General features: G+C 39.3%; 1 protein-coding gene across 2 annotated transcripts in view; it reads left to right on the plus strand.

Annotated features, from left to right (window-relative positions):
• Window positions 1-19,095, plus strand: part of GPC6 (glypican 6) — a 1,119,966-nt gene that overhangs the window by 289,107 nt on the left and 811,764 nt on the right. The window lies entirely within an intron of this gene.

The raw sequence follows: 19,095 nt of genomic DNA on the forward strand, positions 1-19,095 counted from the left end.
TCTATTTGTTAAATAAACAGTTGGTATGAGAAAGCACAGAGAGTGAAAGTGATTATTACGAGGATGGCGACATTGAATGTTCTCATCAGCACTTGAGAAAAATATTCAAAATCAATCTGATTTTCGTAAACTGAATTAATGATCATGATAAAGTTAAAATTCTTAGGTGGTTGCATGATGTTTAACGCTCTAAGAAATGAATGCACGTGCCGTGGCTCATTGTAAACCAGACTCGCAAATTGTGGCAACCCTTCCTGGTACCTTTGGGTCTTATTAAGTTGTCCTTGGGCAGTGGGACTGCCATCATTTCCCTTATCCTCTCCAGTCCATGCACCGCGGAGCTAGTTTAGAAAAGGCTCGCCGAAGTTTTGATTTTCCTTTCTCTTCTCTCTGTAGTAGGTAAAATGTTCTGCTTCATTGCGGCTTTAACCTATTACAGCAACACCAATTCCTTTCAAATCAGCCCTCCGCGTCCTAAAAGGCAGGTCCAACCTGGTGGTGGTTTCAGTACTTAAGCTGATGTGACATTTTCCATGTAAGTCAATGGGACTTGCTCTTCTCTGCCAAGTGTTTGAACATTTGCATGGTCTTCTCTGCCCCTCCCTCTGTGTTCAGCTTTATATGTGGAGGTATATGAAAACAATTCCTTATTTAGAAGTGACGCTGTGCGTGTTGGCGGGGGAGTACTTAGTTGTTGCCCTTGATTGACAGATTACAAATTCGGTGACATTCAGGAGCCCCTGAAGGGGCTCTGTGCTGGAGGAACTGTAATGTATCACTTCACATTGAAGCAAATTGAGACGCCTTATCGTTTGTTACAGAAAGCACGGAGAGTGATCTGGTGTTGTTGACTTTTACCTGTCTTTGGAAAACAATTCTAGTGCCTTTTCGAAGCTGGACTCCAAAATTCCGGAAAAGGAATTCTGGGACAGCCTCTGTGATACACAGCGTATATTCCTTTTAATGAAAATACTTTGTGTCTGATAGTTTTATGAGGAGCTGATTCATTTTCGTAAATATTTTTTTGAATGTTTGTTTATTTTGAGAGAGAGAGCCTGAGTGGGGTGGGGGTCAGAGAGAGGGAGAGAGAGAAAATCCCAAGCAGAACCCGACACGGGGCTGGAACCCACGAACCCCTAGATCGTGACCTGAGCTGAAATCAAGAGTCAGACGCTCAACTGACTGCGCCACCCAGGGGCCCCTGATTTATTTTTTTAAATGCTATTTAAAAGGAATGAGCCTGATACTTGTATTCTCATAGCAATGCCTTTTAACAATGACTTTTTTTCCCCCCATACTAATGACTTTTACTTTTGTTTTACTAAAGAAGCCTCCATCTCTCTCTCTCTCTCTCTCTCTCTCTCTCTCTCTCTCTCTCTCTCTCTCTCTCCAGATGTGTTTTAAATTGTTTTAATGTACTTGGGGGCACTATGTCAGTTGGTTTGACAGGATCTTGATTTTTGCTAAGATTAGATCTGACATGGGGGTTGACGAATTCTTTTTTAACAGTGCATCTCAGGTTGGGATGGGAGAGAAGTTGAGATTTTTTTCAAGGAAGCTATCGGCCAGACTTATTTTTAAAAATCCAAATGTGACCCTGATGAACTCAGCTTTTGAAGAGCCTGTCTTAAAAAAAAATTATGAAACTATGTAAATTTGGAAGTCACCATTCTCATTTCGGCTACTTCTTTAGGCGGTTACATGAAGGTCAGCCACACAGTTGTAGGACTTATCTTCTCATCCCGTGAAGGTGATCCTGCGAAGTCACCTGTTGGGGAAAGGGGTACATTCACACAGCCAGCTTTCCGTTTTCTCCCTTAGCTTTTTTCAAAAAGAACACTTCCTCACTGATGAGTATCAGTGAGTGTGAGCACCGAAGTATCTAGGATCAGTTGTGGAATGGTACCCTCTGAGCCTTATTTTCCCAGATAAAATCCGTGGTGCCGTGAAAGGCTTGGAGTTTATTTTTAGTGGTTTCCTATTATTCTGTGAGTCCGTTTGCATACTCACTGGGGTCTCTTGATCCAAAGCATCCGTTTTGCATTTCTGCTGTGGTCCCACGTTCTCAGAGATCTTGATTTGTCATCAGGATTTTGCATGTTTTTGTTGGCTACCTGTTCTCCTTCGGATGAATGACTATTCCATGAGAAGGTGAGCACTCCCTTTCCTACCATTCTTATTTTCATTTAGGTAGAGTGGCAATTTAAGTTACACCTGATACATGTGATTCAGTCCAAACCATATTCAGAGAGGATAAATTTAGCCACTATTAACCATTAATCTATAGTTGTTGTTTTCCTTATTGTACTTTCTTAGAAATGTTTTGATTCTATTTCACTTTTCATTTTTTGTGGCAGAGGTGACTCCTAAAATTTGAAATTCCCAAACATTTAATGTAACATAGCATTCTGTTTCTTGCCATGTTCCTTCCTACTTTTTATTAATATCTTTGGTAATATTTAAAAGAAACACGGTATAGAATTGTAACTATTCATTGAGTGGTCAGAAACTAACCCTGAATTAATATGAATTCTTCCCCACCTTTCCTAAATGATCAAGCTTTGCTTCATACTCCCATTAGTCCAAAACTTTGTAGCTGAGAGGCAATAAATTGCAAGAGTATATAATATCAATTGCAGACATTTTCCTTCTTTGGCAGAGGACTTTCTTATAACTGAGACGCTCTCTTTTTCTTTTTAAACATAGAATTGAAATGTTATGAAGGTATATAAAATAAAAGTTTATATTCTTGGCACTGGTACTTTTGCAAGTGGTTCACAAGGTTTGGGTTAGTTGGTTGTTGTTTTTTCTTTTTTCCTTCTTTCTCTGGCCAAATCTCCATCTCTGGCTCGCATCGTGTACCCCTAGAAGCCCATCACCCTGCGGACTGGGGCTTAGCCTGCAAAGATTTCCTCAGAACGATTCAGTGTTGCACTCAATTTGCTCTGTAGCCAAGACCAGACCTTTCTGTCACACCCCAGGGGTTACAATTATGAAGACCATCAGGTATACCTGGCAGAGTGATCTCAGCATTACTCCCTTGCTTCCTACCTGTCTCACCTCTGCCAAACACCCGACAGCCAGAAGTTTGAAAACAAGTAAACAAATCATATAAAAACATTCAAAAAAGGGAGGGACATCCTTGTGCACTTGCTCATTTTCCCAGGATTTTTGTGTTTAGTGACCATTTCACCTGTCAAATTGGCATTTGTGTCTAAATCACCGTGATTGTCATGCTTCTAAGTGGCTAATTTTTAGGGTTCTAGGAAAATAGACAACAACCACATGCTCATGTTGGTATAGTATAGTAATAAGAGACAACTCCTGGCCCCGTTCCTCGCTCTGTATAGATGTTAACCTATCGACCGAAGTGAGCCACAGTGCAGAGCTCTGATGTAAGTCAAGAGTATTAGGCTACAGACTTGGTTTCATTCTCCTCGGTGGAAACTTGGCAAGTGACTTACCCTCTCTAGACCCCAGGTCCCTCGGAGCTCTTCAGTGGGGGACTCAGCATTGAGCCCCAGACTGAGCATTCCTGAAGCCCTGCTTATCGTCACTGGTACCCCTTAGACCCTCTAGTGCTTTCCAGTCTCCAAATATGCTAAGATTTCCTGAACAGCAGTATCCTCTCCTCTGTCTCTTGTGTCTGTCCTGTCCCAGTTATTGTGGGGAAGAGGTGATGATGTCTTGAGAGGGAAGTGGAATGAATTTTGTTTAATCCTTAAAAAAGAAAATTACCTACCTAAATATAGTCTTGCCCCCAAGGAACCTGGGGCCTAGAGAGGGTAAGTCACTTGCCAAGTTTCCACCGAGAAGAATGAAACCAAGTCTGTAGCCTAATGCTCTTGACTTACATCAGACTTATAAATAGCAATGGAATAGGAACTTGACATTTGCTTGAAATTATAACTAAGCCTTTATTTGTTTCAAGCGGACACTGGCTAAAAATCATTGATATTCCTTTAACAAGGCAACAATGATATTGTTGGGTAAAGAATCTAGCCACATTTTTGGAAAAGGCAGGAATAGTATTCAATTAGAAGTTGTCTGTCAATTAAAGGGGAACGGGTGTTTTGTGCAAAAATGTTATTGAATCAGCTAAGCTGTATTATTTATTCTCCTTATCTCACAAAGCCCTGGTAGCTTCTGTCTTAATGTGAGCACCAGCACCCTATTCTCCAGGAACGTGCATGGAATATGGATTCTTGAGAGACAGGAAAATTTCATTGAAGGGATATTTTATTTTGCTTATTTTTTCTTCAGATTTATTTGTGCCGAATTTTATTCACATTTGAAACTCAATATGAGAGTTTTTGTTGTTGTTTAGTTTGTCCTTCTTGGTCTTATTATTTTACTTTCCTTCCTGGTTTTTATTTATGCATTTTAATGACACACATTTGTCCAGAGATTTTTGCAGCAAGTAAATTTTTAAGAGCAAAAAATAAAAATAAAAATAAAAAAAGTTGAGCAGTAATTTCCATCTTTCTGAAGAACTTATTCTATACTAACACAGTCAGCTCTGATTTTACTGAATGTGGAAATAATTTATACACAGCGACATAATATTTTTATACTGCAAATCTGCTTGTGTTTTCTTTTAAAATATCATTTCTCATCTATATACTGTAGAGATGACAATAATGCAATGATATCTATAAAATATGGTTGAATTTTCCCAGAGAAAACACTTGAATAGGAAAAACCGCTAAGTAGTTTTCCATATGTGGTAGAATCGTCTATATTTCCTGTCATATGAGTGGTGTGTGTGTGTGTGTGTGTGTGTGTGTGTGTGTGTGTGTGATTTCAGTTTGGAAACATTTATTCAGAACCTTATATGTAGAAGACACTTAACCAAGTGGGTAGTAGATAAAAAAGTTGACTAATAATGACAAAAATATGGTCACAATCTGTCATGAAGTTTATCTTACCTCGTTGGGGAGACACAAGTATCAAACCAATAGTAAAGAAGGCAGGATTGGCTGTATCATATGGTGGGAGTCCATTGGAGGCAGAATGGAGGGAACAAAGTGTTCTACTTAGAGGCATCAGAGAAGCCTTTTGGAAGAAAGAACAGACAGGACTCTTAAGGAATAACTTAAGAGTGTGATAAAGAAGGGGCAGGAAGAGACAAAGGCACCAGAAATTTTGTATGCATGTCTACCAAGTCCTTAGGACATGTTGTAAACATATTTACTATTGATGTTTTGCAACATTGTTTATCTGTTGACATTTAGCTTGCATCTATCATGTAGATATTCTGTAGAATCGTGTCAGTCGTGTCAGTCGTTTATGTCTTCTATTGTTTCATAACAAACAACAACAAAATTTCAGGGCATAAACAAGAAGCATTTATTTTTTCCTGAATGCATCTTTGGATTGTCTAGAGTTTGGCTATTCTGGTCTATGCCCTGCTCACTTTGGCTCTAAACTACTGTTTGGTCTGGTCTGTTCTAGATATTACTGTTCTTTTGGAGGCAGGAGTCTCTCTTGATCATTTTCTTCTCATCATGAAGTTTAGACACTAAGATTCATAAGTGGAGGCATGGTGCCCCTTAATGCCCAAACTAGGACTGGCACACTCTCTTCCCAGGTTCTGTTGGCCAAATCGAATCTCCCAGTCATTCCTAACATCAGTGGAGAAGGGATTGTATGACTTAAAAGTGAAGGTTGGGGAGGAGTGAATATTTCTATATCCTAACTACCATAGTCCTCAACTGACTCCTCTTGTTATTCTCGAAACAACATTTTATGTTCTGCACAGGGTGGTTTGTTTGTTGTTGTTTTGGTGGATTCTCTAGGAATTCAAGAGGGATAAGTATTTTCTACATGAAGCACAGGGACATACCTGTTTTACCACTGCCTTCAGTCTCCTAGCACAGGAACAAATGCTAGCATAACCACACAGGCACACATGCACCACTTCCCCAATGTGATTCAAGAATAAATAGATGTGATATTCCTGTTTCTTAAGCTACTAGTACTCTTGTTTGTAATACAGAATAGAAGCTAGCTGTAATTCATGAGGGTTATCGTATTAATTATCTTACAAAATAATTAGCTGAACACCTTTAATTTTGCTAGGCCACCACCTCAATGACATGTATTTCATCTGAAGGACACATCTTTGGAAATCACATTGTCCTGGATTGGGTTTTAGAAATTAGAAACAGTCATACTATCACTGGAGAGTGATCAGTGATCTGCTAGTTTTACAAAAGGGCAGACTTTCCAAAAATAAGAATCAGCTAACAGGGGATTTCAACTTTGGCAGAACTAGTGCAGATTTACAAATCACAAATGCCTTGTGTTTGCACAATGTTGGAATAGATGGTCCATGGTAGGGGTCTTTTAAATGCAAATGCGTGAAGAACCCAGATCTTTGTACAAGTGAAATTTGTCTTTCCTTCCTCCCTTTCCCTTTCCCTTTCTCTTTCTCTTTCCCTTTCCCTTTCCCTTTCCCTTTCCCTTTGCCTTTGCCTTTGCCTTTGCCTTTGCCTTTCCCTTTCCCTTTGCCTTCCCCTTCTCCTTCCCCTCCCCCTTTTTTTTTTTTTTTATCCTGCTCTTTGGACAGATCATTCCAAACTAAGGAAGCACACTGCTGATTTACAGCGTCATGTCCTCTGTGATGGACTACCAGTCTTCTTCTAATTCTTAGACCCCTACCACACACCTCAAAGTAAAACACATTATACTCCCAGTGTAGTTGTAATATTATCATCTTATTATCACCAGTTCCCTTGCATGGTGGCTTTGCTGAGCAGCTGTTTCACAGACAAGCCAATTTCTTTTAAGTATTGCTCTATCAGATGCTGAAACCAGCCCTACCAGAAGGGTTCTTGGTCGTGAATGTTAATGAGCAGACAAGTATCTGCTCTCTGACAGGGACTCACTAATCCTTTGAGTAAGTATGGGTAAATTACAGGAGAAATTTTATTTCAGTTAAATTGATCTGCCACTGAATAGAGAAAACTGATTTTCTTATTTTAATGAAAATCAAGAAAAATATTTAACGGTGGTGTAAATTAGAGCTCAGTGGAAACATTTTTGTCTTTAAACCTGAGAATACTCAGCTCAGCGTAGACTAGTTTGACTGCATAGTGTATGTAATGATGATGGAAAATTCATGATCTCTGGTTAGGCGTGATGAGCACTGGGAAACAGTGTAAGTCACCGCCTCTAAGTGGGATTTTGCACCAAGATTCTTGACCTTCCCTCATGATAGGGAATCGGAATGAAACTATGTTTTCCTCCTCCGTTGAGACAACATGGTTTCCCTTTTTCTTTTTTTTTTATTTATTTAAAAAAAATTTTTTTTAAATGTTTATTTATTTTTGAGACAGAGAGAGACAGAGCATGAATGGGGGAGGGGCAGAGAGAGAGAAAGACATAGAATCGGAAGCAGGCTCCAGGCTCTGAGCCATCAGCCCAGAGCCTGACGAGGGGCTCGAACTCACGAACCGTGAGATCGTGACCTGAGCTGAAGTTGGACGCTCAACCGACTGAGCCACCCAGGCGCCCCTCCCTTTTTCAAATGAATAACATGGTAAAGGCATAAGAAGCATTTATATGCTTTGAGGGTTCTAAGATTTAGAAGGAAAGATTCAGGTGAGAATCTGAAATGACAAACCTTGTCCTGACAGGAGTCCCTGAGGTGGGCACCTTGAAGGAACGAGATGGACAGGAAAGTGATAATGATTGAATGAGTTGATGAGTCCATGTTTGTTTGTTTGTTTGTTTCTTAATATTCTCATTTTTGTATGGTTTCTAAATATCTATAATAACAAAAAAGTTTTTTAACAAGAAATAACTGACTTGGGGCACCTGGATGGCACAGTGGGTTAAGTGTCTGACTTTAGCTCAGGTCGTGATTCACGGTTCCTGAATTTGAGCCCTGCATCTGGGTCTCTGCTGTCAGCGCAGAGCCCGCTTTGGATCCTCTGTTCCGCCGCCCCCCTCCTCATCTCCTCCCCCTCTCACGCTCCTGTGCATGTGTGCTCTCTCTCTTTCTCTCAAAAATAAACATAAAAAAATAACAAAACGAGAGATAACGGACTTGAGCATATACAGCATGGGAGATTTTCAGACCGTGAATTCATTGTAGATACCTAACAATGTCAGCAGATAATTGTCACTCTCATGTCTTGTGTATTTAACAACAGTAAATTAAACAGAGAGTGCCATTTTCAAATTTGCAAAGATGAACGGAATTTACACAGACTTTAACTCAGATTGAGGCCACTTAGTTTCTGCTTCCATCCAGCATTTTATCATTGTTTTTCTAGAAATGGCCTCTCCAGTTTATCCCCATGAATAGGCGTGTTAAAAAAAAATCCCTCTATTAAGTATGATTCAAAATGTTGAACTCTAGTTTAGAAGATATATGGGGGGCGCCTGGGTGGCTCAGTTGGTTGAGTGTCCGACTTTGGCTCAGATCATGATCTCACGGTTCATGGGTTTGAGCCCTGCGTCAGGCTCTGTGCTGATAGCTTGGAGCCCGCAGCCTGCTTCTGATTCTGTGTCTCCCTTTCTCTCTGCCCCTCCCCTGCTCGCGCTGTCTCTCTCTGCCTCTCAAAAATAAATAAATGTAAAAAAAAATAAAAAAAAAAGAAGATATATGGACACCATGGCAAGCAGACTGTTCATATACAAAATTTGGCAAGATTCAGAAGAAAATGTAAAATGTATATTATAAGTGCATTATAAATAACATTTCAATGTTGCTCAGTAGTTACCCAGTAATTTTTAGTTGAATGACACCTACGTGAACTTGGCATTCTAGCAAATTAATAGGAAAAGACAGCTTGCCTAAGCAATTAATTCCATAGGGTTCCAAGTATTCCATTAGGTAGGAAGAGAATATTAAACCAAATATGGAGGTAGAGTCAGGAACCAGCTAAGCCTGAATGGTTCACAGCACCCTGAGAAATTTTTGGAAATCACTCAACACGGCTTCAGAATTTTCCACTTATTATTCTTTCAAAAGGTTTGTAATATTCATTAAATGGACAAATATTATTTTGAGGATGACTGTATATAGAAGCACATGATCTTCATGCTGTTGCCACCTTACCTCATGGTTTAATTGAATCCAAATAACTTGAAAATGAAAAGCAAACTTTGAAGTCAGGTATCATGGAATTGACCTCCAAGGCCTTTCCATGTTTGAGGAAATTGTGGTTCCCACATATTTTGTTTTGAACATTTCTTTGCATATTTTCTCCATTTAGAAAGAATAATGCTGTGGTCTTTACAGGCTTGGGTTCCCTCAGCCCTTCTGTCTCCTTCTCAGTGCTGATGTTATGGACACCTGCTCATTTTCACTTGTTTCCTGTTCTTTTAAAAAGTGAGATCAATTGCCTATTCCCTGTGGAAGTCTAACTCTCTAAGTATAAGCATTAGGTCTCCTATTTCTACGTGTGTGTGTGTGTGTGTGTGTGTGTGTGTGTGTGTGTGTGTGTGCATGAACATGGAGAGGTTAAGATGCACACGAGTCACCTGGAGGACCAGTTAATGTATAGGTTGCTGGGCTCGCACACTGGAAATTTGGATTCTTTGGTCTGCATGGGACTCAGAATTATTTACCTTAAGCACCGCACATTAGTCTAAATATCCTGGTTTAATGGAATTGAGAGGTCAATTGCCAGGACATAGAGTAAGGCACAGAAAAATGACAGAGGTTTTTCAATCTTTGCTCTATCCTATTAAACATTGGGGTCAGGGCACCTGGGTGGCTTAGTCCATTACGTATCCTACTCTTGATTTCCGCTCAGCTTGTGATCTCAGTTTGTGAGATCAAACCCGCATTGGACTCTGTGCTGACAGCATAGAGCCTGCTTGGGATTCTCTCTCTCTCTCTCTCTCTCTCTCTCTCTCTCTGTCGCTGTCTTCCCACCCCAGTCCCTCAAAATAATAAATAAATAAACATTAAGAAAATAAATATCGGGGTCAGTTTGAGTCTGCCAGTAAAAGGTCCCTACTGTGTTAGGTGGGATTTAAGTACCTACTGTTCATCACACACTGTGTTTTATACATTAAGCAAGACTCTTTTTTCCCTCTGATTTTGACAACAAGTTACACTTGATCCAGAGCTCATTTGCTCTTTTGCAGATCAAAATTATACTTTGTTTGAACTTTTAACGTATTTGTGAACTACAAAATTTTCTTTTTATCTGTTATTTTCTAGTTCATAGGCTCTAACAGATACTTATTTTTCACACTGTAGAAAATGCATTTTGATTTCTTCGTGTCTTTTGTTATTGTTTATTTATTTATTTATTTATTTGTTTATTTATTTATTTGTTGCTCGGATGATATTTTTGAAGGCACGTAACTTTTTCTGAAGAGCATTTTCTGATCATAATTAACATATGCTTTTTGTAGAAACCTTGAATAGCTTAACTTTAAAGGATTGAAAGTTTCTTTAAATTTATGCCAACTAGAGGGGAAAAAAAAACCTCATGACACTGAGGTAAAAATGTAATAATAACCACTGTATGGTTTCTCACGAAACTTTATTCAAATAACTTCTGAAAAATAAATCAATTTGAACTTTTAGTTTCTGTGTAAAGTTGTTTATAAATATGAAATGAAAAGTAGAACTCAATCCCTGCAAGGGGGAGAAGACTTTTCTGTTTTCCGTTGTTGGTATTCTCCTCACACTTTATACTATTTTCTCAATACCACTTTTGACCACTTTTACTGTAATCGAGTCGATGGTCTTGATTTAGAGTGCACATAGAATTATGCGGATTATGTTCAAATTATGACAACATAGTGCTAAAGATTTATATGATCCAATAAATCATGATTTATATTAAAGAATAGGTCAAGGAAGTACTTAAAATGAATCCTCCCGTGAAGAGGTTTATGGAAAATAGAGATTTAAGGAAAAATGATATGAACACTTTTAATGCCCTTCTTGACCCCTGGTTCACAGTTTTACCGACATGGCCCAGGGATCATCAGGTGAACCAGACTTGCCCTCTCTCTCTCTCCCCATAGTGCCCGAAATATTTTAGGAAGGAAAGTGGCTTCTAAGACTATTGTCAGGCCTAGAGCATTCCAAGTTCCCCTACAAACAGCAGACTAGCGGTCAGACACAGCCTGCTGACAGTTTCAAGTTTTAGCTGGTCTCTAGTGCATAAAACTCTGGATTGGATTCTGCAATTGGAGAGGCTGGGGAGCCAGTTTTAATTAACATTAGCATTGTATATCTTTAAATTGCTAAATGCGTTCCCAAAAAGTATAGTCACTTCTTTTTCGTTAATGTTCGAGATGATCATTCTCTTGGCTGTTTCTAAATCAGAAGAAATCTCTCTCTCTTTTTTTTTTTCCTGTGTAGATTCTAGGTGTCTATTGCAGTCTGTACATTTTCTTTATTTGCTCATTCATTCCCCACAGTTGGGGAAAAGTCTACTTTGTTCATGATGTTATGCCATGTTCTATGAAAAACAAACAAACAGGGGTGCCTGGGTGGCTCAGTCAGTTAGGCTTCTCCTTCAGCTCAGGTCATGATCTTGCAGTTTGTGAGTCCGAGCCCCGCATCGAGCTCTGTGCTGACAGCTCAGAGCCCGGAGCCTGCTTCAGATTATATGTCTCCCTCTCTCTCTGCCCTGCCCAGCTTGTTCTCTGTCACTGTCTCTGTCTCTCTCTCTGTCAAAAATAAACATTAAAACAAACAAACAAAAAATAGCCAGGTAAATATCTCAGGTCTTGGAGTCAGCAGATTGTTTTCAAATATGGGATTTTCAGTTTATTGATAAAGTGACCCAGGAGGCTTCTTGAACTCTTTGGCTTTCATGTTTTCTCTTTTCAGAATGAGTGTAATAATTGTAGTTTTGAAAATGTGCATCAGGAACCCAACAGGTGTCCAGCAAAAAGTGAGTACTGACGAGTGAGTGTGTGATGCCTCCCTCTTACTTTTCATCCTCATCATCGTGCTTGTGTTCTTGTCCCTAAGGAGCTGACAGTCCTACCAAGTCACTTAGACAGGAGCGTAAATAACTGTGCCATGAGCGAAAATACAGATAAGATATTAGAAGGGAATGAAATTATTTCATGATGAGAGGACCATAAATGACTTTGTGAAAATACAGAATGGGAACTGTCTTCAAAGCTGGGAAAGATTTGGACATTAATCCAGAAGGATATAGAAATGTGGCTGAGAGGCATGGAGGTGGGAAATCAAGAGGGATGTGGGGATAATTCCTTTTGTGAAACAAAGGGTGTCTGAATAAAAGAGGAGTAGAACCAATATTGAGGTCCTTGAGTATGTTAACAAAGTGGAAAACTAGTCTATTCTCTGAAAATCGATGGGTGGTCTTATGTATTTTCATTTGAATAATTGAATTGTCTGTTGATTTTGAAGTTATATGGGCAAAAGTTAAAATCCCTGTTGAAAACAACCAAGATTACTCTGTGGGATTGGTTCTGTTTAATTGATGACTGACAACGGGCTTGTGGATGAGAGAACAAAATGCATTCAGTTGATTCCTTACTTCCTTTAGTGTATGTGTCTGGGTAATACTATTTTTAAATAGTAAACTTCCAGGCATCTTATGACTGAGTGTGGTTCACGTATGGTAGCAGCCTAGAAGGCTGCTAAATGTTATTTCCATGGCGATTTGTGAGGAATAGTGTGTTTAGGCATAGACTTTTCTTATATTATTCTACTTGTCATGTTCCTCACTACAGTGAATGTGTGTTATTTTTATAACCACACCAATTGTTAGCTGGTTCATCTGACTATGCAAATGAATGTTAATTTGATACCTCTCATGAAGACTTGCCATGTACCCATTCCTCCACTTAAGAAGTTAGTCATCTTGCTGAAATTTTCTCATGATAACGTCTGGTCCCAATTTCAAAATCAAATTTGTTTTTGGAATTTCTAAATTTCACATTATGTTCTATTTCATAGAGTGTTCAATTTCTCTGTCAAATATCTTGCATATAGATTCTCCCAGCAAAATCACGTGCAAATCTATGGACCAAGGACCCTTCTGTAAACATTTCAGTCAACAACAGTGGTGCATGCATAACGGATGATAACTGCCCTCTTGTAACGAATTGAATTTTCTCAGTAACAATTTAGTACACAACTGACTTAGTATATAGATCATTGGGGATGGGTGAATACAAACATTTTCATGCACTCCAAGTCTTTGTGTCATTGAAAATCCCAGTCTCTAGAGCTCTGTTAAGAAGCCTGCATTATGTAAAGATATCCATATTTACTTATTGTACGCTTACACAGTGTTTATTAAGGTCGGTATTGATTTTTCATAGTTGCTTCTTAGTAGTCTTAAACTCCCGTTTAAAAATGTGTGTAACTTAAAGGCAGCTAACACCTCCAGTGTTCAAGTTCTTGGACATGGAGTCACTGATACACAGTAGCATGGTGTACTCTTAGCTCCTTGCCAGCGGCGAATGAAAGATGCATCCCTGGATGACGAATGGTGTGTCTTTATCCTCAGGTTCGCTAACTGTGGTTAATATGAACCAAGTTCATTTGTGCGGAGCCCTTAAAGAGGCCCAGACATTAAGATTCCTTAGAATAAACTTCATTCGGGCATCACCTGCACACCTGAATGGATGACTTTCTAATGAATAATGTTCCTTGACTATACTCTACACAGACGATGCCAGGGAGTACAGCAGTCTTCTGACCAAAGTTCTTCGGAAAGGGGCCTTTGTTGCATGAATCCAGGTCTGCTCTGTTCCATTCCTCATCTGAAAAAGAAACATCTTTTGAGATCCATCCGATTTAGGCAGAGTTGAGGAATACATTAAAAACAAACAATCAACAATATATTTTCCTTCCTTGTGAAAATTTTGCTCTCTACCCAGCAGAGCAAGGTGGTTTTGTGGTAGATTAATAAAAGCTACCTTGATAACAAAGCAGAAAGGTCAGCTGTTTATCTTCTTGCTAATGTAAAACCATAAATGTGGCTTTGTTCTCTGCTCTTTTGTCCATTAGCTTCATTTTAAAACCTCTTTCTTGTGTATTTGAACAGCAATCAAGAAATATATAGTTGTTGTCAAGTATCTTAACCTTACATACAGCGCCTCTTTAAAATAAGTAATATAATGGAAGAAAAAAAGCATTGGTAACCTTTCGAAAGGCTAATTAACTGGAGGAGTGATGACTAATGACATTTTTTTTTCCACACAAAAATCACTTGCCTTCTAAACAGACATCAGTGCATGGAATAAACCATATTGCCAGATAGCCAGCATTTCAAGTTAAATGAAAAAGACCTTTTTTGTCTTTTAATGAGGTGATACCAACTGAAAGACTATGATTCATTTCTTCCACTGGAATAAGAGGATCTGAGGAAATAAAGCACATTTTTAAAAAAAGTATTACGAAAAGGGAAAGGTATGTCTTTGAGAAATATCTTTCAATGAGACCAGTCCACAGTTCTATCAATAATGGCACATTAGGTCGCATCAACTAACTCTTCGTTACATGTTTTGTTTTGTTTTGTTTTGTTTTGTTTTGTTTTGTTTTGTTTTGTCTCGTAACTGCCATTCTTCTGTTCCAATGTTGCTTTCTTGTCCATTTCCCCCCCCCCGGGAATCAAACAATAAACAGGTTCGTGTGAATTACACTGTATATTTCACATTAGCTAATAGAGCTGGTACTGGGAGGCAGTGACAAATGTACAAAGAGCTGAAAGAGTTTCATTTTGAGTATTTGCAAAACAAGCGCAAGCTAACGGAGGATCATTTGTAGAAAGCTGAGCCATGCTGGGTGCTCATTAGGTAACTTAGAAAGACTCTCTGGTTTGCTCTCTCTTTCCCCCCAGTTGTAGATATTTGTATGTGTTTCAATTAAAATCTCCATTTGCTTCCAGCTGGCAGTGTTAGCATCCATTCCGCCAACAGAGAGCAAAGGGTCACATCCTCCTGAATGAGCCGACATTAAATTTTTTTTTTTTTTTTGCCTTCCCTGTGGAGGTACCTTGGAGCCACCCATCGCGGGCTTGGGGAGAAGCTTCCAAAGGGTCAGATTGCATGGGGACTTGTGCCTTATTTACTGATGGAGCTTCGGTAGCTGCTGGCCCAGATGCTGCAGCTGCTGTCGCTTTGTGGATTGGGGTCCAACAGCAGCTGTTGTTCTTTGCTAGAGCGTGTTTCTGAAATTCCAAATTTAATAGTCTGAGACCCCAGTCATTGAAAGCTACGCTGAAAGTTAATTTGCTGAATCCAAGTTTATTTTCCTACCTAAACCACGGTTAGTGACAGAGCCTTTCCCCTGCGATGCACAATAAAACGAGGAGAGGACTCATTTATTGCCCTTACCAGGCTGGTGAGGGAGAGGATGTGTTGGTTACAGAGCAGGGCACAGGCTTCGCAGCCTCGTGATTCGGCTGCACACGGACTGTCGGACAGTCAAACCTAGGATCTGCTTGCTTTTGACCTCCAGAGCCTTTGGCAACTCGACAGACTAGAGTTTCTCCATGCCAGATGCTCAGAATTCTACGTGCTACCTTATAGAGTGTAGAGGTGAGATAATGTGCATAAAGCACCTACTATCATGCTAGCCTGGCACATAGTTCGCTTTTCCCATTTTTACCACACCGGCCCTGTCACTTCTGTGAGGTGTTCCTGAGAAACGAAAAGGCTCTTTGTTTCCTTGCTTCACTTCTGAGCACGGACTTAATTTCCTCCCTCAGAAATTCCTACATATTCAGAGAATTATGCCTACTGGTTACTAGGTAGAATTTGGGACTATGGTAAGCACTTTTGTAAGCACTTTGTATGCGTTCTCTCATTTAGCTTTGACAGTGATCCTATGAAGTTGGCATTATTATTATTATCCTTGCTGTTTTATAGTTGAGGAAGCTCTTGCTTGGAGACATGAGTAATTTGCTGAGTTCACATAGCTAGTAAAAGAAAGAGCTAGGATTTAAACCAACCTACACCCTGTACCAAGCTCTCCTTTCTCCCACATGGAAAGCAAATCCAATTACCTTGAAATGAAGTCTTTGAGCTCTGCTTCTGAACTGAAATCTTCTGTGTTAAAAATGGAAAGCTCTGGTGACTCTACTGTCACTCTGTGGCTTTTGCCATTCCTTGGATTCTAATTGGTAGATGGATTCGTACTTTCGGTGATAAAGATTATTTTGTGAATAAGCCTACCCTTTGGCTTTCTCACTTGGACAAGGTTGGGTATGGTCTAATCAATGATAAGCTTGACCCACTCACACCTAGATAGATCGAGTTATAGGTGCTATAAACAGAACAACTGATCCCGGAGAAAAGCCTGACCTGGGTGCAGAGGTAGGATCCCAGTTGAAGAGTGAGTCAGAGCTCACATGGGAAGCTTGGCATATGACAAGCATTACGGTGACAGGATCTCAGACACAAGAAACAAGAAAGGGAGCCACTTGCCAACCAGAAGTGATACCCAAGATTCCAACCCAAATAGTAGCAAGTCTGGTAATACAGTCTGGAAAGTCGGAGTCCTTCATTGCTAATGTCAAAAAGGACTCCTGTACCTACACATGGAAGATGGGGAACCAAAAATAAACAGATTCTGCCAGCAGAAAAGGTGTGCTTTGTCTATTCTTAGGAAAGCATTCAACCTCCAGTAGCATGGAGAGAGTTGCCAAGTTATCAGAGTTATATTCAACTGTGTAACATGTTCCATGTTTTAACGTGAAATTGTGTTATATATTTTATACTTTATCTCATGAAGAAAATGGTACAGTTCATGATGTCACTACTGCAATAAAGATAAAATAGTTCAAGCTTCTGAAGATTCTATAAAACATAAAGTAGCTTTGATTTCACTGATAGTTCTTTTTCTTCCTTATTCCTAGTAAACAGTCCTGTAAACTTTCTATGAACTCTGATGTTGCTTTAAATGCAAATATACTGTAACATAGACGAATAGATAGAGACAGAGAGACAGAGACAGAAAGACAGAGACAGAGAGACAGACACACACACCACCCAGAGACAGAGAGAGAATGATTTGGTCATATGTGATGGTAACTGTAGTAGTGTTTTATTTGGGGAATGAAACTAGCCTCTGGAATCAGGGATCAGAGGAAGACTTTAAAAAAATTTTTTTTAATGTTGATTTATTTTTGAAGGAGAGAGAGACAGAACTTGAAGGAGAGAGAGACAGAGCTTGAGCAGGGGAGGGGCAGAGAGAGAGGGAGACACAGAATCCAAAGCAGGCTCCATGCTCTGAGCTGTCAGCACAGAGGCCGACACGGGGCTCAAACTCACGAACCATGAGATCATGACGTGAGCTGAAGTTGGATGCCTAACCAACTGAGCCATTCAGGTGCCCTGAGGAAGAGGAAGACTTTTTAATGTATATCCTTTAGTACCTTTTTGATGTTTGATTATATAGATGGATTACCCATTCAAAATTATTTTCTTAAGAGCAAGCAAATGGAGCTGTGCTGAAGAAAAACATTAATATTCTAATTTAGTTCCTAACAAGATGTTAGAGGCAGCTTGTGAATCTTTTGTTTTCCTACATCTTACTCTCAATTTAAAAGTAACCATGTTCATGTCAAAGTCAATGATAAAACACTTCTAAGTTCAATGAAACGTGGTTTTTTTCTCTTCTGAAGAACACTTTTTACCTTCCTAGAAGTGAATGACTTTGACATTTAGATGTTGTACTGTTTCTTTTTTAAGTATGTTTTGTCATATGAATTAATTCCAGGAAAAGGCCAATTCAATGTTTAAAGATTTTGCATAACCAAGTAAGGTGTTAACCAGGAGCTTTGTCTTGGGAATTGCTCACTTCCCGCGTCCCTTATTAATATCCTAAGTCTATTTCTTAACTCTGTGCTGTTGTTTTGAATATTTTAAATTGCCCTACTTTTCCTGTGCTGTTTCAAATGTAAACTTAAAGGCTTTCTTGATTTGAGACCAAGAAAGGCACAGAAGACCAACTTTGCATCAGAATGTAGCATTTTAGTCAGATGATTTTCCTGTTTCAACTTTGTCAAAATGTTTAATTATTGTCATTCTCTTGCATGTCTCTTTCCTTATATTCATTTTTTTTTCTTTTTCTCCCAAATGCTCCCAATCTCATAGACCATGTGCAGGACTTCAATACCATCATCTCCCCTTGATCTGTGTCTCCATTTCTATTATCCTCCCTCCTTCTTTCTGTTGTCAGTGGGAAGGAGTAACACTCAGGGTAACATTCTGCAATTTAAAACTTCAATTATGTACCTGCTCCACTCTGGCAGGTGTTGGTCCCTCTGCAATTTTGGAAATGAAAAGCATGGAGGGAAAACCCTGAAAGGAATTATAATGGGTCCTGGTTCATTGCTTCTGTGGTAGCATTTTAACAAGAAGCTTCCTCAGGGATCAAGGAATGTATATCCTTTGAATTAACAAATTTAAACTTCTCATTCAAACTTCTCACCTTTTTCCCATAATGGTGCATATTTTGATCTTGTCTTCATTAGGAGGTGTCTGTTTTGTTGATTTTTAAGGACATCGCTACTCGAATGGGCTTTGAAAATTATATTGATATTTCTTTTGATCTGGGGACCCTGAGAATATTTAAAAGTATAGACTCATTCAAAACACATCTGCTCAGTGAGGTTACTTCAGTGACTGAAGAGAGAGGAGAAAAACAAAACTATGAGGGTGAATTACCTTCTGAAGATGGCCTTGTGACTGACCAAGGACTGAAGCTGACAGAAGCAGACCTTCCACCAGGCATACATTAGTGCCATCTGCATTTGGGAGATGGAGAGGCAGAGATGAGTTGTGAAGTTTTACCTCTGCACCTACTAATGGAATCATGTTTTAGGCCAGTGATAGCTACAAAAGCAGTTACTGCCTGAATATTATTCAGTAGCTTATGTGAGATACGTTGCTACATCTTATGCTTTCAAAGTTAAGTCCTCAATCTCTGTATTAATTAAACATGTTGTAAGTTGTGAACATTTCTTACAGAAACTCAGCATTTTTGAGGATACAGACAGATGAGTTTTGTCTCTATTAAAAGTGGTAATGCTCAACTCGTGCATTTCTAGAAAGCATTTATTAATTCATCACATTTATGGACCCCCTCCTACTTACCAGAGAGGCACATTAAGATGAGTC

The sequence above is a fragment of the Felis catus genome, chromosome A1 (genome assembly GCF_018350175.1).
Source record: "Felis catus isolate Fca126 chromosome A1, F.catus_Fca126_mat1.0, whole genome shotgun sequence".
Taxonomy (NCBI): domain Eukaryota; kingdom Metazoa; phylum Chordata; class Mammalia; order Carnivora; family Felidae; genus Felis; species Felis catus.